Genomic DNA, 20222 nt, shown 5'->3' with positions numbered 1-20222 from the left:
CAACCAGCGCCTCCCCCGATCCCCAGCATTTTGGTACGGTCTGTGAACCCCCCTGGGTGGCCAAAATTGGTATAGGATCCGATCGCAGTACTGCCCGAAACACGCTTCATAGTAGTTAACTTAATAACACCACAGTACACAGTACACGGTTCTCAACAGTGTTATTCAGACACCTCACCCAAACCTCCCCCCCCCCTCCCCCACAGTCTCCTGGATTTTATGTGTGTGCATGAGTGAATTAAAGCAGTGCAGTTAAACACCAGCATATTGCTCTAGTCTTAAGCATAACACACATTCAGTATTAATCCACACAGCGGCAAAATCTGAACTATTCTGAAACTTGACCGCTGCACGTGTGTAGGATCAGCTGATGGTGGCCAAAGCAACGACAATCGGCAGTGGATCACGAGCTCACAAACACATTTAAATCCGTAAACAAAGTGGCACGTGTCTTGTTTTCAACGTGGCTTTAGACGTGATAAGAGAATGTAAAGAGTTGATACAGTAGTAGCGGTTACAAGTAACAAAACACAATTAAATACAGAATTTGCAAGCTGGAGAAAACAAGGAGGCAGCCATTTTAATCACTCTTACTTAGACTTGTGAAATGGAGGAAGGAACTGGTCCATGAGCTGCGTACTGATAAAGTTCCTGTCGAGCTCTGTCAAAGTCTCATACATCAATAGTCTTTTCTGATCCTTCCTTTAACACACGACCGACATATGACCTGTTGTAAGAGTGAAAATTGCTGAAGCACTCGTCAGAAAAATGACAGGAACAGCACAAGGCTGAGCTATAATGCTGAGGTATTCCTGCAAAAATAAACCTCAACCACTGACTCTTCACAGTTTCATCTTTGGCTAGAGATAATAACACTAACTTTCCCCTCACACTTCCAATAATATGCAGCTGAGCACAGCGTCTTCATGACTCATGTCTTCAGGATCTGTTTGTTTTCCTTTTTTCTTGGCTGCTGTGCTAGTGGGCGGGGCTACAGGTTTCATTTTTTTGCGTGCGCAACAATTGGGCGGGGTTTATGTTTCATATCCACGTCACACTCATTATCAAGATGATTCATTTCAACCACTCTGAGTCGACTCTTTTATGAACGAATCAATAGTTTTAAACACGGTGCACTTTCAGATTTAAGCCATAGCTGGATATTTCACTTCACTTAGAGCTGTGTTACACACTACATGGAAGGTCATTCTCAAAAACACATAATAGGGGCTCTTTAAAGAAACGGAGCCTGATTAAAATGCACCAATGAATGTGTTGTTGAGTTTATATGTGCACAGATACGTCACTGTGAGTGTGAAGATGCAGAATAAAGCTGTATGAGGTTTGACAGAGGAAGGAAATATGCGGCGCTTTATGTCTGACACTCACTGCGGAAGAGAAACGCAGTAACGTTTGACACACAGAATTCATTCTTATATTGGAGTAAAGTTTCCAGCATGTTGGTGATTCTGCTGCTCATTTCCAGCTTCTCTACAGGTCGGTTTAACACTGTAACTAGCACTTTTTTTTGACCAGTTTCTCTAGTTAAATTGTGTTACTGACACCTCTCTAAGCTGATTTCGAGTTCATTGCTTTAAGAGTAACCTACTCTATGGACAAAATGTCAAGCAGGCGGTTATGATGCCAGATAGAGTCTTTGTACAGAGGTTAACATGTGTTATTAAATGATCATCAGTTTCACATCAATAATATTATTGTGGCCTGATAATCTCTCTGTTACTCATAACAGCTCTATATGATCATATCTGTGTTTTCAGCTGTTGTTGAAGCTCTAAATAGAGTTTCAGGACACAGAGGAGAGAAACTGGACATCAGATGCTCATATAAGTCTGGATATGAGGCAAATTCAAAATATTTTTGTAAAGGCGAGTGCTACTATGGATATAAAGACATCCTAGTTGAATCAGGATCTCCAGCAAAAGACAAGAGATTCTCTCTGACTGACGACACAATAAACAGAGTTTTCAACATCACCATCACTGATCTGAGAACAGAAGATGAAGGACAATACTGGTGTGGTGTGAGGAGGAGTTTTACAGATATAGCTTTAACTGATGTCTATTCAGAGATTCTGCTGAAGGTTGAACAGGGTAAGCCAAACATTCTCATATTTACAGTAAAATTGAGCTTTATTTCCCCATTCTCCTGTAGTGTGTGTCTGCAGTGAATAACTCCCTCATCAGGCCACTAGAGGCTGTGTGTTCAGTGAATTGACTCTGATGAACTGAATAATGAGATGTGTCTGAACTGAACTCCAGCATTAGTGTTTGTGCTCATCTCTGTCTGTCCATCAGATCAGGAAAACACTGAAGGTTCATCTGTCAGCTCTTTCTCCAACACGCCGTCATATTTCAGCTCAACAGAAGTGAATCTGCAGTCCAGCAGCAGCACAGATCAGCACAACTCTACAGGTCAATCACGCTTACTTCAGACACATTCATCATGTGATTTATTTATATATGTGTGTGTGTTCCTTCATATTCTTCAGTATGAGCAGCTCACAAGTCACTGGTGTTTTTTTCTCTTCATCAGTGACTAACCCAGAAATTGAATCAGAAAAAGGAACAGGAAATACTACAGTTGAGCTCAATCCGGCAATGACTGGTAAGAACACAAACTACACTACCCACAATGCATCTGTCTCCATCTTTTGCAAGGAAACATTTTGGAGTAAAGTAATGTCTGCTGAGCCACATTTTAACTCTTGTATATCAGCATAAATAAGTTAACAAAACCAAATTTCTAAAATAAAAAACCTGATTAGTTTCTGAGTGCTGTTTTATTTGTTATTCTCTCTCTCTCTCACTTTAATAAGGCCACAATAACTGTTTTTTAAGTGTGATGCATTTGCAGTTAAAAAAAAAATAATAACCCCAAATAAAAGTATTAAATTAAAGAAATATTATTGTTATGGACAACATCCTTTGCTGTGCCGGTGCAGCTCAGTTTCACTTTGATTCATTTTGATTAGATATTGTCACAACCTGCTGCAGTGCGCTTCTCTGAACACTTGAGGGCGCCAGTTTTTCTTTTGTTCTTTGAACTTCATCCCCCAGAACCCTTTGCATTCCTGATTACATCACTGGTTTCAGCAGTTGCTTGTTTGTCCATTTAGCTTCATTTAGTCTTAATAAGGGCTTTTGTGCCACGTTTTACTTGCCTTTGGATTTTGCTTTGCTGCTGATGTTTGTGCTGGTATGTTTGTTTTGTGATTTGCTTCGTGTTTCATCGCCCTTTTGGATTCCTGTTTATTTTGTGTTTGGTAGTGATGGTGAAATGAAGCTTTCTGAACCAGTGAACTGTTCAACTCAATTGTATCAAAAAGAGGTCTATTACTTGAAGCTTTCCAAATCAGAGCTCGATGAAGACCCCTGCTGGTTAAAGTGTGGTAAAGCACATTGTTTCAAAAAAGTAGTTCACAACTTACCAACTCATTCATGTAGTGATACAACAACAGCAGGTGTAGCTATCCGCCGGTTATTAAAACAATCCACGCTTCCAAAACACTGATGTCCATATGCGTTTTCTTTAATGAACACCGTGAAAACTAAAAAATAAACAAACCGAATGTTTTACACAAACATGGCCTGATAACCAGCAGTAGAATAAGCAGAAGCATTAGACGGGTGCCTGCGTTGAGATCTCACTTTGCTATCCATACAAACTCTCACAGGTTAAATCAATCACAATAGATCATGTGACCTCCGACTCAAGCCAACCGGAAACAAGGAAAATTATAACATAAACCAATAAACACTCAATAATGAAATACAAAACAAACAAAATACAAGCTGACCGATCAGCGTCAGCTACAGCAGGGTTCAACCAAGCGGCAACCTCCCGCTCTCCCTCGGGAGGCCAATACGGAAGTAACAGAAACTGCAATTCATCAAAATTCCGCTAGTCCTGGCTCCATAATAGAGCAAGTTTCAATTGAGCCCACTGTTAGAATGGCCAAATTTACAGCAGAAAAAAAGGTGTTTACAGCCTGGTACAAAGAACGATTTTGGTTCATATAGCTATTATTACCCTCCATGACAACTGTGAGGGGGGTGAATTTTTTTGTAACTCATCCATTTCCTTTATATTAGGTTATTTTAAGTTTGCATAATTAAGGGCGTGGCCACTTGAATGACAGCTAGGTCTCGCTGGTCGCCGTCACTTCACCTCAGCTAAATCCGGCAGATTAGCCACTGATCTCGGCATATTCATCGTATTTTTGTGTTGTTTTATGTGGCTTTACACAGTCAGCTGCCTTTTGGACTTATTTCTTACAATTATCAGATGATATGGGATGCTGTGTGCATTTAATTGTGCTCACAAACCATTCACGTGGCCTCCGTTTCCCATGTGAGTAAAGTTATATACTTGAATACCATCTCTATAAATGTGTGTGTTTTATTTAAGATCATTTATCATTAATATTTCTCTTTAGACCCGTAAAGCACTCCAGAATGTGACAGATTGATTAGCTGTAGGCTCTAGAACAGTCATCTGAAGCGTTGTCATACAGTGTTGTGCTGGATTTTATCAATAGTCTTGCATTTACTAACACACACACTATATCTGAAGTGTTTGGAAGCAATTCGCGTTTTCCTCCTGTAGAAAAACGTCATAAGAGCAATGTTTAGTGGCTCAATGTATTACTACAGTGTTTTTGAAAGTCTAATCACTTTATTGATATAATGTACAGCCAAGCACATGTGGTCAGAACACAAGCGAGTCGCAGTTAATAAAGTATTAAGCGTTTCTCCCAAAGTAAAGTCTGTCTGCCAGGTCTAAGCAAAGTTCCAGCAGGTGTCTGTAGCTCCGCCCACTCTCCGCCTCTTTGCCCTTGTTTGGTATCCCACCGTGGGTGCGATGACGCGTGAACAAAATGGCGACGGTTGGCCGCGCCTACTTGTGGCTTCTTTTGCGCTCTTCAGAAACCTATGGGTGACGTCACGGATACTCCGTCCATATATTTTACAGTCTATGGGTTCAACGCTAAGGATTTTTTCTACTGGGCCGATTGGGCCAGTGGTTTAGATTTTTACTTGCCCTGCCAATATTTTCACCGGCCCCACCTCACATGGCCCGTGGCCAGCGTGCGAGACTCTCGGGACAGGAGACAGGATTGTTACTGGCCCGATCTGTGCTGCCTTGTCGCAAGTTAAATTTTCCTGCGACTATTTGTTATTTGCATATGAATACAGTCTTAGAATAGAAAAACAGTTTGTGCTTTTAATGCCTTTACATGTTACCTTCTCTATGATGTCGTAAACACCATATTGCTTCTCGGTTCCTCTTATCTGATTTCATGTTGTGAGCATGTCGGGTTTTTTTTTTGTAACCTGGTAATGCCAGTACAGCAAAGTAACAGCAACCTCAAATTATGAGGCTAAAAGAATGTCTTGGAAGCAGACAATTGCGGGGGTACAGCGCGAGGATTTGCTCATACATTTATTAGCATTTTAATAAATATTTAAATTCTGGAACACATTTTTGACACCATTTAAAACATGTAGCTAAAAAAATAGCTAACTTTTTCCCTTTTTTATTTTTTGGTGGGGTTAAGCTATATTTTAAGTAGAGTAGCTAATAGCTTAGCTCACTACGTTTTTCAAGTAGCCTGCCCAACACTGCTGACCCACAAGGGTGTTTAAACATTTGAATCAAAATTCGAAGCATTCCTGTTGGTATGGGTAAAAATTAAGCTTCGGACGTCACTGATCACGTGATTTTGGAAAAGTGAATCAATCTCCAGTACACCGCTTCACTGTGATGTATCAAAAAAATTATAATAATACACACTTGGAAGCGTTGGTGCACAATGTCACATCACTAGTGTTTGGACTTATTTTTGTGCTCATCTTCAATTTGAATAATTGTCTGTGTTTCTTGTCACCCTGTCTTTGTAGAATATTGTAGGTTTTATTTTGTCCAAAATAAATTGCTGCACTTGGATCTTTCATTTAATTTGTGTTTATATGAAATTATAATTGTAGGTTATCAGACTCTACAACCAATAACATTTCAGCACTGATGAACCTCCTGCAACATTCATCGTATTACATTACATAGTACACTAACCCTAACCCTTGACAAACCACCTGTAGAAAACACTTTTCATATAATTAGTACTTGTGTGTGTGTGTTGCCTCTTGTTGAATCTCTGAATCGCTTTGGACAAAAGCATCTGCTAAATGACAATGTAAATCTGAATCATTCAAATTTTACAGAATAATCTTATCTGTAATGTGGTGTTTTGTATTTAGCGTCACATGCTGATCTGGGTTCAGTAGCAAGCGGTCTGGGTTTAGTTCTGCTGGTTCTGCTTCTGTGTTCTGGAACTTTCCTCATCCTGAAAAAGAGGAAAAGGAAATGTGAGACAGGTAACAGTTTGTCTGTGCTGATAAAGTCCAGCTGAACTGCTGTTTGAGTTGATTTAACAGTGTTTCTTCCTCCTCCATTCAGCTTTACCTCTGCAGAATGTGCAGCAGAATACTGAGGTGTGTATTCATATCTGTACATGTAGAAGTTCACACACACATGATGAGCAGTGAGGGTTCTCTTAATAAACACAGTATTCATTACTCATGTGCTGTTTTTCAGACTGACCGCATGTATGACGAGATTCTAGACAGTGATGTCATCATCATAGCTGAGTCTTCATCCAATCAGACGCCAGCATCAGATCTCAACACCCACCCAGAAAATGTTGTTTATTCTACAGTAACCAATCAGCAGCCTGATTTACACTCCAGTCACACCCACTCAGCCAATCAGCTGACAGATACAGACTGTGATTATTATGGCAATATTACATCATCAGAAACAATCTACGTAACCGCAACACATCCACAAAATAACTCAAACGGTGATGCTATGACATATTCCTTGATTAAACATCAATAATAAAACATCATGTACTAAAGTTACTGGCCATCAGGAAGGATGTGGAAAACCGACAAACTTTAAAATGTATTATTGGTAAAATAAAACAAACAGACAGCAGCTCCGCACCGAGACTTCGACCAAACTGAAAGCAAAATTCAAACATAGATGCTTCACATTATCACAAACAATATGGCCTCATCCCGTTCCCATGGCTCTCGCCCCGCCCACTCGCTACACGTCATTAAAGATTCAAGACACCCTAGAGTACAAGTTTTAAGATTCTAAGGCTCGTACACACCGGGACACTTTTCATTTGTGTTTATTGTCAGCGTTTATCGAGACTGTCAGCTTTAACTGTGGGGAAAACTGGATAATCTTGAGCTTTTGTCAGCTATTTGATCTTCTGAGTTTAAAATCATTATTGAGGTGGGATCAAAACCGGTGACATAGCATGAATCTAGAGGAGTGATGACGCGTCGGTTTTTCATAATTATTCATAGTGGAGTTTTCTTATCCCATGAGAAGACCCTGCTTAATAATTCATGACTGCAAGTGCTTTCTGAAGACCACAGACCCACCAAGCTGTAAGACAGCAGCGGTGCTCGGCGTGCAGTATTTAGCCGTTCATGAAGGCTTGTATGTGTTTGTTTCCACGATCCACAGAGTTTGTTGCATGGCTTTCCTTGCAATGCTTTTGTAGCAGTTTTACTCTGGTTGTGTGGTTTTTTTTAATAAGACGACAGCAACGTTGGAGGTCCCAAATTGGATTTATTCTGCAAAAACACAGAGCACAGTTAACATGATGAAAAACTTGTCTCTCTCTTTTCCACTCAGGCTCGCATTAGCAGAGCGAGAGAGCATGCAACCAACTCAGTCAGCGGCGGATTCAACACTAAATTAATAATTAATAATAACAAACTAATTGACAAAAACAAAAGGTAAAAGAAAATACAATTAAATAGACCACAAAAATTAGCAGTCAAGACCAAACATTATAGTATACATCAGATAACTTGTAAAAGGAATATAATGTCTCACTGGTCACTAAATTAGTGAGCAATAGAATGAAAAATAGTGTCAAACACTAAAAATGATACACAAGCATACATTTAAATTACAATATAAAATAAAATACATTAATATCCGCAAAATTAAATTGCTTTGCAAACAGACCTCATTTTACACAACTCGTGTAAAACACAGATTTCAAACATCACTTAAAACATAGTAAACATACCTGCAAAAACACAGAGCACAGTCAACATGATGAAAAACTTGTCTCTCTCTTTTCCACTCTGCCAATCAGAAAGGAAAGTCACTTTAAGCACTCAAAATGTGATTATTAACATTCATTTTCGATACATCATAGCTTTATCACATTTATAAATCCACTGTCACATGAATTAACACAGTGAACTCATTAAATACCCTTGAAAATCCTTACCAGGCTCGCATTAGCAGAGCGAGAGAGCATGCAACCAACTCAGTCAGCGGCGGATTCAACACTGAAGATGGCGCTGCCTGCCCACACACCGCATGAGTTACTGTGTGCATCACGAATATGTGCTCTCCCTAAAACGTTCGCTAACATGGTTCCGCATAGAAAACTTCTCTACCAAAACTATATACAGTACATTATAGTTATAAAAAAAAGAAAATATAAAACAAAAGTAATTTTAAAAAGTAAAGTTTTGATGAAGTTCACTAATACTTTGCATTTGTATATTTTATACTTATTAGCCCAGCTACACTGTCAGTGCCGATACAGCCAGCCTGTTTGTGTGCAGCAAGCGTTTTTGTAAGGAGAGCTGTACGAGAATTGGAGAATGCTGGACTTTGTCTTTTATCAGTTGAGTTTGTTACGATTCAGACACATCGCCTATATGCATGCTGCTGCGTTCGTCTATGTGTAAAATCCACTGGATAACTGCCAGGGTTTTATTTTAGTCATTCAATTAGTGTTTAGATAATCATGATTATGTTTATAATGTTAGAACAAATTGTGGTTATATATCTATTATATGAATTTACGAATGGCCTATCATATATGTAGCAGGGCTTTAAATTACTTGGTTTATTTCTTTGCATTTTAACTTCGTAAACTATAAAGTCATGCGTCTCCTTGCGTTTTGTATCAGATTTTTATTTTGTGCTTATGAGCCGACTAATAAAAGCTCTTCTTTCCCCCCTTGCTCTGCCGGCCACGCCCACTCCTCCCTCTGCTCAAAGCCCTTCACGCTAGACTTGAACTGAAAGAGGGGTGTATCCTTTAACAGAACATCTACACTGGCGATTTTAAGCAAATAAAACTGTATAGATAGTATTAACATTAATCAATATTCTGTAACGTTTTCATGAGTATAAAGTGTGTAATATTACTAACAGTACTAATTACTAACAGCTAAAAATAAAGTGTGTGAATGAAAACTGATTGTTGGTGATTTGTGCAGCTGATCTACAGCTGTTAGTGCGCCCTCTACAGGTGATGAACAGACATACACAGAGCTTCAGCATCAATACCTCAAATCAAAAGTTACAGCATTTATTACACACACATATGATGCACAATCTTTCAAACACTCCATTTGACAACATGCACAAACATGATCCTCTAACTCTAAACTGGGTGAATTTTACTGCCATTTTTCTAAAAATGGTCAAAGACTAGGGTATTTTACTGTATTTTTACTTTCTTTTTCAAAAGTCAGGAGTAATATGTTCTCCATTTGTCCAGCACGGGAACATGAGTTAGTGAATGCTAAAAACGTTAAATAAATGCTCAATTTAAAACTTATTTAAGTAATACTTCTGTAAAACATGTACAAACTGTAAGCTGATTTGATTAGCACTCCTTCAGTAAATGAGTGTAAAGCAGGAGCTGTTTGTCAGGGTGAATGTGCTCTTAAGACGTCTTGAAGAGATGTGAGAGAGATAAAGATAAAGGCGGGGAAGGAAATGTTCATTTTAAACTGTGAGAAGCTCTCAATACAGAAGTGTGTTTTATTCAAGCACAACACTGCAGTTTCAGCATGTGGGACGTCATTCTGCTGCTCATTTACAGCTGTTTTACAGGTGAGATTAAAACTCTGACTTTTCTTTAGAGTTTGGTATTTGCTTATTGAATGATCATCAGTCTGAAATGAGGGATTGTATTGTGATAATCTCTCGCCCATCACAGCTCTATATGATCATATCTGTGTTTTCAGCTCTTGTTGGAGCTCCAGTTACAGTTTTAGGACACAGAGGAGAGAAACTGGTCATCAGATGCTCATATGAGTCTGGATATGAGGCAAACTCAAAGTATTTCTGTAGAGGCCAGTGTACTTTTGGATTTAAAGAGATCATAGTAGAATCAGGATCTCCAGCTGAAGACGAGAGATTCTCTCTGACTGACAACACAATAAACAGAGTTTTCACCATCACCATCACTGATCTGAGAACAGAGGATGAAGGAACATACTGGTGTGCTGTGAGGACGGAATTACATTTAATTGATGTCTATTCAGGGATTCTTCTGGTGGTCAGACAGGGTAAGAGATCTTTTTTTGATATCTCTAGTAGAATTGAGCCATTTCTTTACATATTATACTGTTGTCACTTATTCTGCTTATAAATGAACATGAATACAGTTATAGCTGATGGATTGACACTGCATGTGTGTTTAATATCTTACAGCATGTTCAAGACCTGAAAGAAACCAGGAAATACTGGAGTTCAGCCAAACATACACTCAGACTACATTACCCACAATGCACCTGCTACCTGTTTAAGCACATGGCGTTGCTTTGGAGTGGTTTGAGCGTTTATAAAGACGTGTTTTAGCTTCTGTGTAAACATGGTGAAACTGATCCACACGTCAGACATTTTTGTGGTTAATTTGGTTTTACATCAACGGCAGACAGAAGTGTGTTACTCTGAAGAGCTGAGGTTTACCACTGCGGTTTCACCTTGGGTTACACAATATGTGCTAAATCATAATCAAGCGCTTCATTCTGCTTTATTTTAGCCATATGTACATGCTGGTGTTCAAATACTTACTTATAGAAGTTCATTAACACATGTGAAATGATTGTTTATTAATGAGCGGTAAGTTTTAATCATATAAAGTGATACATTTAAATAAATCTACATATATCTGAAGTATTTTTTACTGACTATATAAACAGTTAATACAGTTTAATACAAGCAACACCTGTAAAATGTTTATAGCCTACATGCCACAGTAAACAATAAGACCCTGTACATGGGTCATTTGAATCAGTGAGTCACTAACTTGAGACTCACTCTGAACAGATCGTTTGAATCAGTCAGTCACTACCTTGAGACTCACTCTGAACAGATCATTTGAATCAGTGAGTCACTACCTTGAGACTCACTCTGAACAGATAGTTTGAATCAGTCAGTCACTACCTTGAGACTCACTCTGAACAGATCGTTTGAATCAGTGAGTCACTACCTTGAGACTCACTCTGAACAGATCGTTTAAATCAGTCAGTCACTACCTTGAGACTCACTCTGAACAGATCATTTGAATCAGTCAGTCACTACCTTGAGACTCACTCTGAACAAATAGTTTGAATCAGTGAGTCACTACCTTGAGACTCACTCTGAACAGATCATTTGAATCAGTGAGTCACTACCTTGAGACTCAATCTGAACAGATCATTTGAATCAGTGAGTCACTACCTTGAGCTCAATCTGAACAGATCGTTTGAATCGGTGAGTCACTACCTTGAGACTCACTCTGAACAGATCGTTTGAATCAGTCAGTCACTACCTTGAGACTCACTCTGAACAGATCGTTTGAATCAGTCAGTCACTACCTTGAGACTCACTCTGAACAGATCGTTTGAATCAGTGAGTCACTACCTTGAGACTCACTCTGAACAGATCGTTTGAATCAGTCGGTCACTACCTTGAGACTCAATCTGAACAGATCGTTTGAATCGGTGAGTCACTACCTTGAGACTCACTCTGAACAGATCGTTTGAATCAGTCAGTCACTACCTTGAGACTCACTCTGAACAGATCGTTTGAATCAGTCAGTCACTACCTTGAGACTCACTCTGAACAGATCGTTTGAATCAGTGAGTCACTACCTTGAGACTCACTCTGAACAGATCGTTTGAATCGGTGAGTCACTACCATGAGACTCACTCTGACCAGATCGTTTGAATCGGTGAGTCACTACCTTGAGACTCACTCTGAACAGATCGTTTGAATCAGTCAGTCACTACCTTGAGACTCACTCTGAACAGATCATTTGAATCAGTCAGTCACTACCTTGAGACTCACTCTGAACAGATCGTTTGAATCAGTCAGTCACTACCTTGAGACTCACTCTGAACAGATTGTTTGAATCATTGAGTCACTACCTTCGATTCACTCTGAACAGATAGTTTGAATCAGTGACTCACTACCTTGAGACTTACTCTACCTTCAGACTCTGAACAGATTATTTGAATCAGTGAGTCACTACTTTCAGACTCTGAAAAGATCATTTGAACTGTGATACCTGAAAGGTCAGCCTGTACACCAGCCGGTGACCTCTCCCACCTGCAGCTTCTCCAGATGGACGTCCAGAGTTCTCCACTCTCCGGCGCCTAGACTGCAGCTATGCACAAGAACTGCGGCCAGAGGAGAAATGGTTGTGCCCAACTGAGCCAGGTGTCTCTCCATGTTTTTATTTTCCTTCACTTTCATCAATTGGTGAAGTGTTTTCCTCGCCACTGTCTTGCTTGGTTTGGCACTTGTGGAGCTGTGCATCGTTGGATTTGCTCTTCAGTATTCGGACTCTCAGCAGTGAATATTAAACCACACTGAACTGAACGAAACTGAACTCTGAAAACTGCACTGACACTTAATGACAGTTACACAGACTCAGTCTACCAAAATTTATATGATATAACGCATAATAACTTCGGAAAAGGCTAGAGAAAAATTTTCGTGCAGGCGGCAATTTGAAATAAACACGTGCATCAATAAAACACTAAATTCACATGCTAAGTGCAAACAAATAAATCTAACCCGCTTGCTTCCGTTTCATAACATATTTAAGATTAAAATTAGCATGAAACTTCCATTTAATAAAGCACATTTTTACTGTTAGCTTCAGAGCGCTGCTTAAACATACCTTCCTCTCTCCAGTCACGCGCTGTTCTGAGAGGGCAGGCACAGCGGTCCACTACCAATGACGTCACTCACTTGAAACTCGTAAATAACTTTAAATATTCTTCCTTTGTTCTGCAAGATAACCAAATAAAAAGGAGATGCTCAAAAATAAAAGTATATGTATGCACTGAATGCACTGATGAATGTGTTGAGTATATATGTGCACAGATACGTCATTGTGAATGTGAAGATGCAGAGTAAAGCTGTATGAGGTTTAACAAAGGAAGGAAATGTGGGCCGCTTCATGTCTGACACTCACTGTGGAGGAGAAACCGTGTCATTTGACACACAGAATTCAGTCTTATATTGGAGTAAAGTTTCCAGCATGTTGGTGATTCTGCTGCTCATCTCCGGCTTCTCTACAGGTCAGTTTAACACTTTAACTTACACTCTAACCGAAAATGCTTTTTGACCAATTTATTTGTTGAAATTGTGTTCGTGTGACCACTCTGGGCTATTTTTGAGTGTATTCTGTTAATAACAGCCTACTATATGGACTAAAGGTCAAGCAGGCTGTTATGATGCCAGTTAAAGAGGTTTTGTACAGAGTTTAATGTGTTTTATTACATGACCATCAGCACATGAGTAGTATTATTGTGGCCTGATGATCTCAGAACAGCTCTATATGATCATATCTGTGTTTTCAGCTGTTGTTGGAGCTCCAGTTACAGTTTCAGGACACAGAGGAGAGAAACTGGACATCAGATGCTCATATGAGTCTGGATATGAGGCAAACTCAAAGTATTTCTGTAAAGGCAAGTGTACTCCTGGATTTAAAGAGATCATAGTAGAATCAGGATCTCCAGCAAAAGACGAGAGATTCTCTCTGACTGACGACACAATAAGCAGAGTTTTCACCATCACCATCACTGATCTGAGAACAGAAGATGCAGGACAATACTGGTGTGCTGTGGAGAGGGGTTTATTTGTTGAAGATCTGTATTCAGAGATTTTGCTGATGGTCAAAAAGGGTAAGAGATCTATTTTGATGTCTCTTGTAGAATTGAGCTCCATTTCCCCATTCTCCTGTAGTGTGTGTCTGCAGTGAATAACTCCCTCATCAGGCCACTAGAGGCTGTGTGTTCAGTGAATTGACTCTGATGAACTGAATAATGAGATGTGTCTGAACTGAACTCCAGCATTAGTGTTTGTGCTCATCTCTGTCTGTCCATCAGATCAGGAAAACACTGGAGGTTCATCTGTCAGCTCTTTCTCCAACACGCCGTCATATTTCAGCTCAACAAAAGTGAATCTGCAGTCCAGCAGCAGCACAGATCAGCACAACTCTACAGGTCAATCACGCTTATTTCAGACACATTCATCATGTGCTTTATTTGAGCAGCTCATTCACGTCACTGGTGTTTTTTTATTTCTCTCTATCAGTGACTTACCCAGAAACTGAATCAGTAAAAGGAATAGGAAAAGTTCCAGATCAGCCAATGTCTGGTAAGAACATGAACTAAACTACCCACAATGCATCTGTCTATCTCTTTGCTCAAAAGGAAACATTTTGTGATCTGGGTGCTTCAAATCACTTTAGTCACATGGCCTGAATCTTTTGAACCACTTTAGTCATGTGACCTGGGTGTTTCAAATCCCTTTAATCACATGACCTAGGTGTTTCGAACCAGTTTAGTCACGTGACCCAGGTTTTTTAATTGATTTAGTCACGTGACCTGGCTGTTTTGAAACACTTTAGTCATGTGACCTGGTTGTTTTGAGTTGGTTTAGTCACATGACCTGGATGTTTTGAAACACTTTAGTCATGTGACCTGGGTGTTTCGAATCTCTTTAATCATGTAACCTGGGTGTTTCGAATTAGTTTAGTCACGTGACCTGGGTGTTTCGAATCTCTTTAATCATGTGACCTGGGGGTTTCGAATCAGTTTAGTCACATGACCTGGGTGCTTCGAGTCATGTTAGTCACCTGACCCAGGTGTTTTGAATTGATTTAGTCACGTGACCTGGGTGTTTTGAATCTCTTTAATCATGTGGCCTGGATGTTTCAAATCACTTTAGTCATGTGACCTGGGTACTTCGAATGAATTTACTCATGTGACCTGGGTGTTTCAAATCACTTTAGTCATGTGACTTGGGTGTTTCAAATCACTTAATCATGTGACCTGGGTGTTTTGAAACACTTTAGTCATGTGACCTGGGTTTTTTGAAACACTTTGGTCACAAGACCCAGGTTTTTTTTTATTTAGTGACGTGACCTGGTTGTTTTGAGTTGCTTTAGTCACATGATCTGGATGTTTTTAACCCCTTCAGTCACGTGACCTGGGTGCTTCGAATCACTTTAGTCATGTGACCTGGGTGTTTCAAATCACTTTAGTCATATGACCTGGGTGCTTATTCACTTTAGTCACATCACCCGGGTGCTTCGAATCACTTTGGTCACTTGACCTAGGTGTTTCGAATCTCTTTAATCATGTGACCTGGGTGTTTCGAATCAGTTTAGTCACATGAGCTGGGTGCTTCGAGTCATGTTAGTCACGTGACCCAGGTGTTTTGAATTGATTAAGTCACGTGACTTGGTTGTCTTGAATCTCTTTAATCATGAGGCCTGGATGTTTTGAATCACTTTAGTCATGTGACCTGGGTGTTTTGAATCGTTTTAGTCACGTGACCTAGATGTATCAAATCACTTTAGTCACGTGACCTGTGTGTTTCAAATCACTTTAGTCATGTGACCTGGGTGCTTCGATTTACTTTAGTCACATGACCTGAGTTTTTTTTAATCTCTTTAGTCATGTGACCTGGGTGTTTCAGATCATGTTTAAGTGCAGTGTTTCGAAGCACTTGCACTTCTGATCTCAAAACTGTTTCAAAACGTCAGTTTCGCATCAGCCATTGTTAGAATATCTACTCTGTTATTCCATACGTGTTCAATACAAACTCAGGAGGCGGAGATCAATTTTAAAAGTATTAGTAATTTATTATTAATTTATAAGTACAAATAAATAATTCGATTAGGGCCCTGGGTCGCACAAATGTGTCCTATTGGTTATACAATGATATCCAAGAGAACACACCAGGCGCTCTGGGAGGGCTTTCTTAGGAATCAAGACCCATTTTATACTCACAGAAGAAGGAGAAGGCGTTGTCTCGTCAGCTTTTCTGCACCGTCTGTAGTTCCTCTTTTCTGCACAGAAGAACTGGACCAGTTAAATGCACATACTTCGAGACCTCCATAGGCCCCATTATGTTTTCATAAATGGTAACACAGGAAATCAGAAGCTAGAGACGCACAGTATTTTGATTGTTTCTGCTGCATATTCGTGTACAAGATAGCTCCTTCTGCAAAATGCCTCATAAGTATGTAAAATACATCTCCTTAAGGCCAATTTCGCTTAATGTGTAATTTGACAGAGCTTACAATATATAGTATAGAATATAAAAAAATATATAATTAAATTCAATTCAATTCCCCTTTATATAGCGCTTATACAATGTAGATTGTGTCAAAGCAGCTTCACATAAAAGGTCACAGTAAATAGGAACAGTGTAATTCAGTTTGTAGTGTTTAAGTTCAGTTCAGTTTAGCTCAGTTCAGTGTGGTTTAATAATCACTATTGAGAGTCCAAACACTGAAGAGCAAATCCAACGATGCGCAGCTCTATAGATCCTGAACCATGCAGGCCAGAGGCGACAGCGGAGAGGGAAAAAAAACTTCACTAATTGGCGAAAGTGAAGAAAAAAAACCTTGAGAGAAACCAGGCTCAGTTGGGCACGATCATTTTAATTTCTCCGCTGGCCAAACGTCTTGTGCAGAGCTGCAGTCTCAGTGGCGGAGGCTGGAAGCTGGCCTCAGCGAAGACTCGTCTGTCTCTGGAGCGTCACAGGAATCAGTCTCATGTTCTCCACTCTTCCATGACCATCACAGTAGCTGCTCAGGATACGGCCTGGTCCAGGATTATGGAAACCTTGGGATCATCTCGTCGTTGGTCTTGGATCGAATCAGTGACTCTGCATAGTCTGAGGGCCTCGGGAAGAGTATCCCCAGGTGGAAAATAGTAAAGTAAAGTAAAGTATAGTATAGTAAAGAATGACTGTAATGTAAGTGATTTAACATCTCTTTAGGCAAAACATACACAACATATTAATAGAGAATAAAGGATAACTCTAACGAGAAATAAACAAATATTTATTGTATTTTCTACACCAACCATCCTGGATAATTAAATGTCCTTTTATTTTTTCACTGTACTTGGATCTTTTGTTTGTGTGTGTGTGTGTGTGTGTGTGTGTGTTTCATTCTATGAGCGATATAGCCTGTGTTGTTTATAATGAATTATAATTGTAGATTATAAGACTCTGCAAACAATATAAACTGAGCACTGATAAACCTTCCTAAACTCCTGCAACATTCAAAGTATAATGATAATCGACAACCTCAAAACATTATGCAAGTCTGAGTGTGCCTCAGTCAGGTGAGTGGACTTGACAAACCACCTGTAGAAAACACACTCGTTCATCTCTCTGACACTTTAACCAAGACTTGCACCAGATTTGCCCATTTGACCCAGACACTCTCACAGCCACTCAAAAAAATATTGTGCATTTAAGAAGTGCCCCACACAGATGAGTGGGTTTGACAAACCACATGTAGAAACACTCTCTCTATATCTCTATATAAAAGCACTCCCCCTAATGCTAGCATGTAATACTCTGAGCACTAGCAGTTACTTTGCATAATCAGCACTTCTTGTGTGTATTGCCTCTATTTGTTGAATTACTGAATGCTTCCTTAATTGTAAGTCGCTTTGGACAAAACTGTCTGCTAATGTAAGTGTAAATATCAGACTTATTTTCATTTTACAGTATAATCTCATCAGCAATGTTTTGTATTTAGTGTCACATACTGATCTAGGTTCAGTTGCTGGCGGTCTGGGTTCAGTTCTGCTGGTTCTGCTTCTGTGTTCTGGAACTTTCCTCATCCTGAAAAAGAGGAAAAGGAAATGTGAGACAGGTAACAGTTTGTCTGTGATGATAAAGTCCAGCTGAACTGCTGTTTGAGTTGATTTAACAGTGTTTCTTCCTCCTCCATTCAGCTTTACCTCTGCAGAATGTGCAGCAGAATACTGAGGTGTGTGTTCATATCTGTACCTGTAGACGTTCACACACACATGATGAGCAGTGAGGGTTCTCTTAATAAACACATTATTCATTACTCATGTGCTGTTTTTCAGACTGACCGCATGTATGACGAGATTCTAGACAGTGATGTCATCATCACAGCTGAGTCTTCATCCAATCAGACGCCAGCATCAGATCTCAACACCCACCCAGTAATCACTGTTTATTGTACACTAACCAATTAGCAGCCTAATTTACACTCTGATCACACTCACTCAGCCAATCAGGTGACAGATACAGACTGTGATTATTATGGCAATATTACATCATCACAAATGATCTACATGACTGCAACACATCCACAAAACAAGATGACACGACAACATATTCAATGATTAAACATCAATGATAAAACATCATCAACAGAACATCTGCACTGATGAGCAAATAAAACTGTATAGATATTATTCATATTAATCAATATTCTGTAACACTTTTCTGAGTGTTTTATAAAGTGTGTAATATTACTAACAGGAAATGTTACTAACAGCTAAAAATAAAGTGTGTGAATGAAAACTGATTGTTGGTGATTTGTGCAGCTGATCTACAGCTGTTAGTGCGCCCTCTACAGGTGATGAACAGACATACACAGAGCTTCAGCATCAATACCTCATTTCAAGAGTTTACATGTATTACACACATTCGAATGCACAACCTTTCAAACACTCCATTTGACAACATGCACAAACACAGGCCTTTAAATCTTACATTAGAAAAAAACAATCCTTGTTTAATATCTGTACTTTTACTCTAAACTGGGTGAATTTTACTGTCATTTCTTGGTCAAAAACGGCTGCATTTTACTTTATTTCAGAATTAAATAGTAATTTGTTCTCCATTTGTCCAGTACAGAAACATGAGTTAGTGAATGTTAAAACATAAAATAAGTACTTTTTTGATAACCTGAAATATGTAAGAATTGTAAGCTGAGTGTTGATTAGACAAGCGCTCGATCTGTATATTATGAGTGTAAACGCTGGACTGTTCAGATCAGTAATATAAGCAGGAGCTGTTTGTCAGGGTGAATGTGCTTTTTTAAGACCTTTTGAAGAGGTGAGAGACATGAAGATAAATAAAGGTGAGAAAGGAAATGTTCGTTTTAGACTGTGTGAAGCTCTCAGCATGGAGGAGACAGAGGGTCGAGGGTTTCATACACAGTCTGTGTATTTTATTTAAGCACAACACTGCAGTTTCAGCATGTGGGACGTCATTCTGCTGCTCATTTACAGCTTTACAGGTGAGATTAAAACTCTGAAGACTTTTGTTCACAGATCATCAGCAGAAATTAATCAGTACTGAATAGTTGTCAGTTTTATAAGTAGAAAATAAAACTCTGTTCATAATCCTAAAGTGTTCTGAATGGTTTCTGTGTGATTGATCTTGGAAGTAATAGAGTTCAGCCAAACGCTACACTACCCACAATGCACCTGCTTGCTGTTTAAGCATGTGTTATTTTGGAGGAAAGCAGGTTGTTTGAGCGTTTATAAAGACGTGTTTTAGCTGCTGTGTAAACGTGGTGAAACTGATCCACATGTCAGACATGTTTGTGGTTAGTTTGGTTTTACATCATCAATGGTAGAAAGAAGTGTTTTACTCTGAAGAGCTGAGGTTTACCACTGCGGTTTCGCTTTGGGTTATACAATATATTCTGCTTTAGTTAAGCAAGATGTGCATTGTGCTATTCAAATCCTTACTTATAGAAGTTAATAGAGTCTAATGGAGATACTCTCTGAATGAATTATTTGAATCAGTCAATCTCTGATGGAGATTCACTCTGAATGGATCATTTGAATCAGTGAATCTCTAATTGAGACTTGCTCTGAATGGATCATTTGAATCAGTCAATCTCTGATGGAGATTCACTCTGAATGGATCATTTGAATCAGTGAATCTCTAATTGAGACTTGCTCTGAATGGATCATTTGAATCAGTCAATCTCTGATGGAGATTCACTCTGAATGGATCATTTGAATCTGTAAATCTCTAATTGAGATTTGCTCTGAATGGATCAT

The 20222-nt window shown here is 39.2% G+C and overlaps 2 pseudogenes; both read left to right on the top strand.

The window, feature by feature from the left end:
* Positions 1-1417: 1417 nt before the first annotated feature.
* LOC130229242 (transmembrane domain-containing protein TMIGD3-like) lies at positions 1418-7163 on the top strand (annotated as a pseudogene).
* A 6233-nt stretch (positions 7164-13396) lies between these two features.
* On the top strand, positions 13397-18395 carry LOC130229158 (CMRF35-like molecule 5; annotated as a pseudogene).
* Positions 18396-20222: the final 1827 nt, after the last annotated feature.

The sequence above is a fragment of the Danio aesculapii genome, chromosome 1 (assembly GCF_903798145.1).
Source record: "Danio aesculapii chromosome 1, fDanAes4.1, whole genome shotgun sequence".
In the NCBI taxonomy this organism is placed as follows: domain Eukaryota; kingdom Metazoa; phylum Chordata; class Actinopteri; order Cypriniformes; family Danionidae; genus Danio; species Danio aesculapii.
The sequence above is the reverse complement of the archived record's forward strand: the minus strand, read 5'-3'. Positions and strand labels throughout refer to the sequence as shown.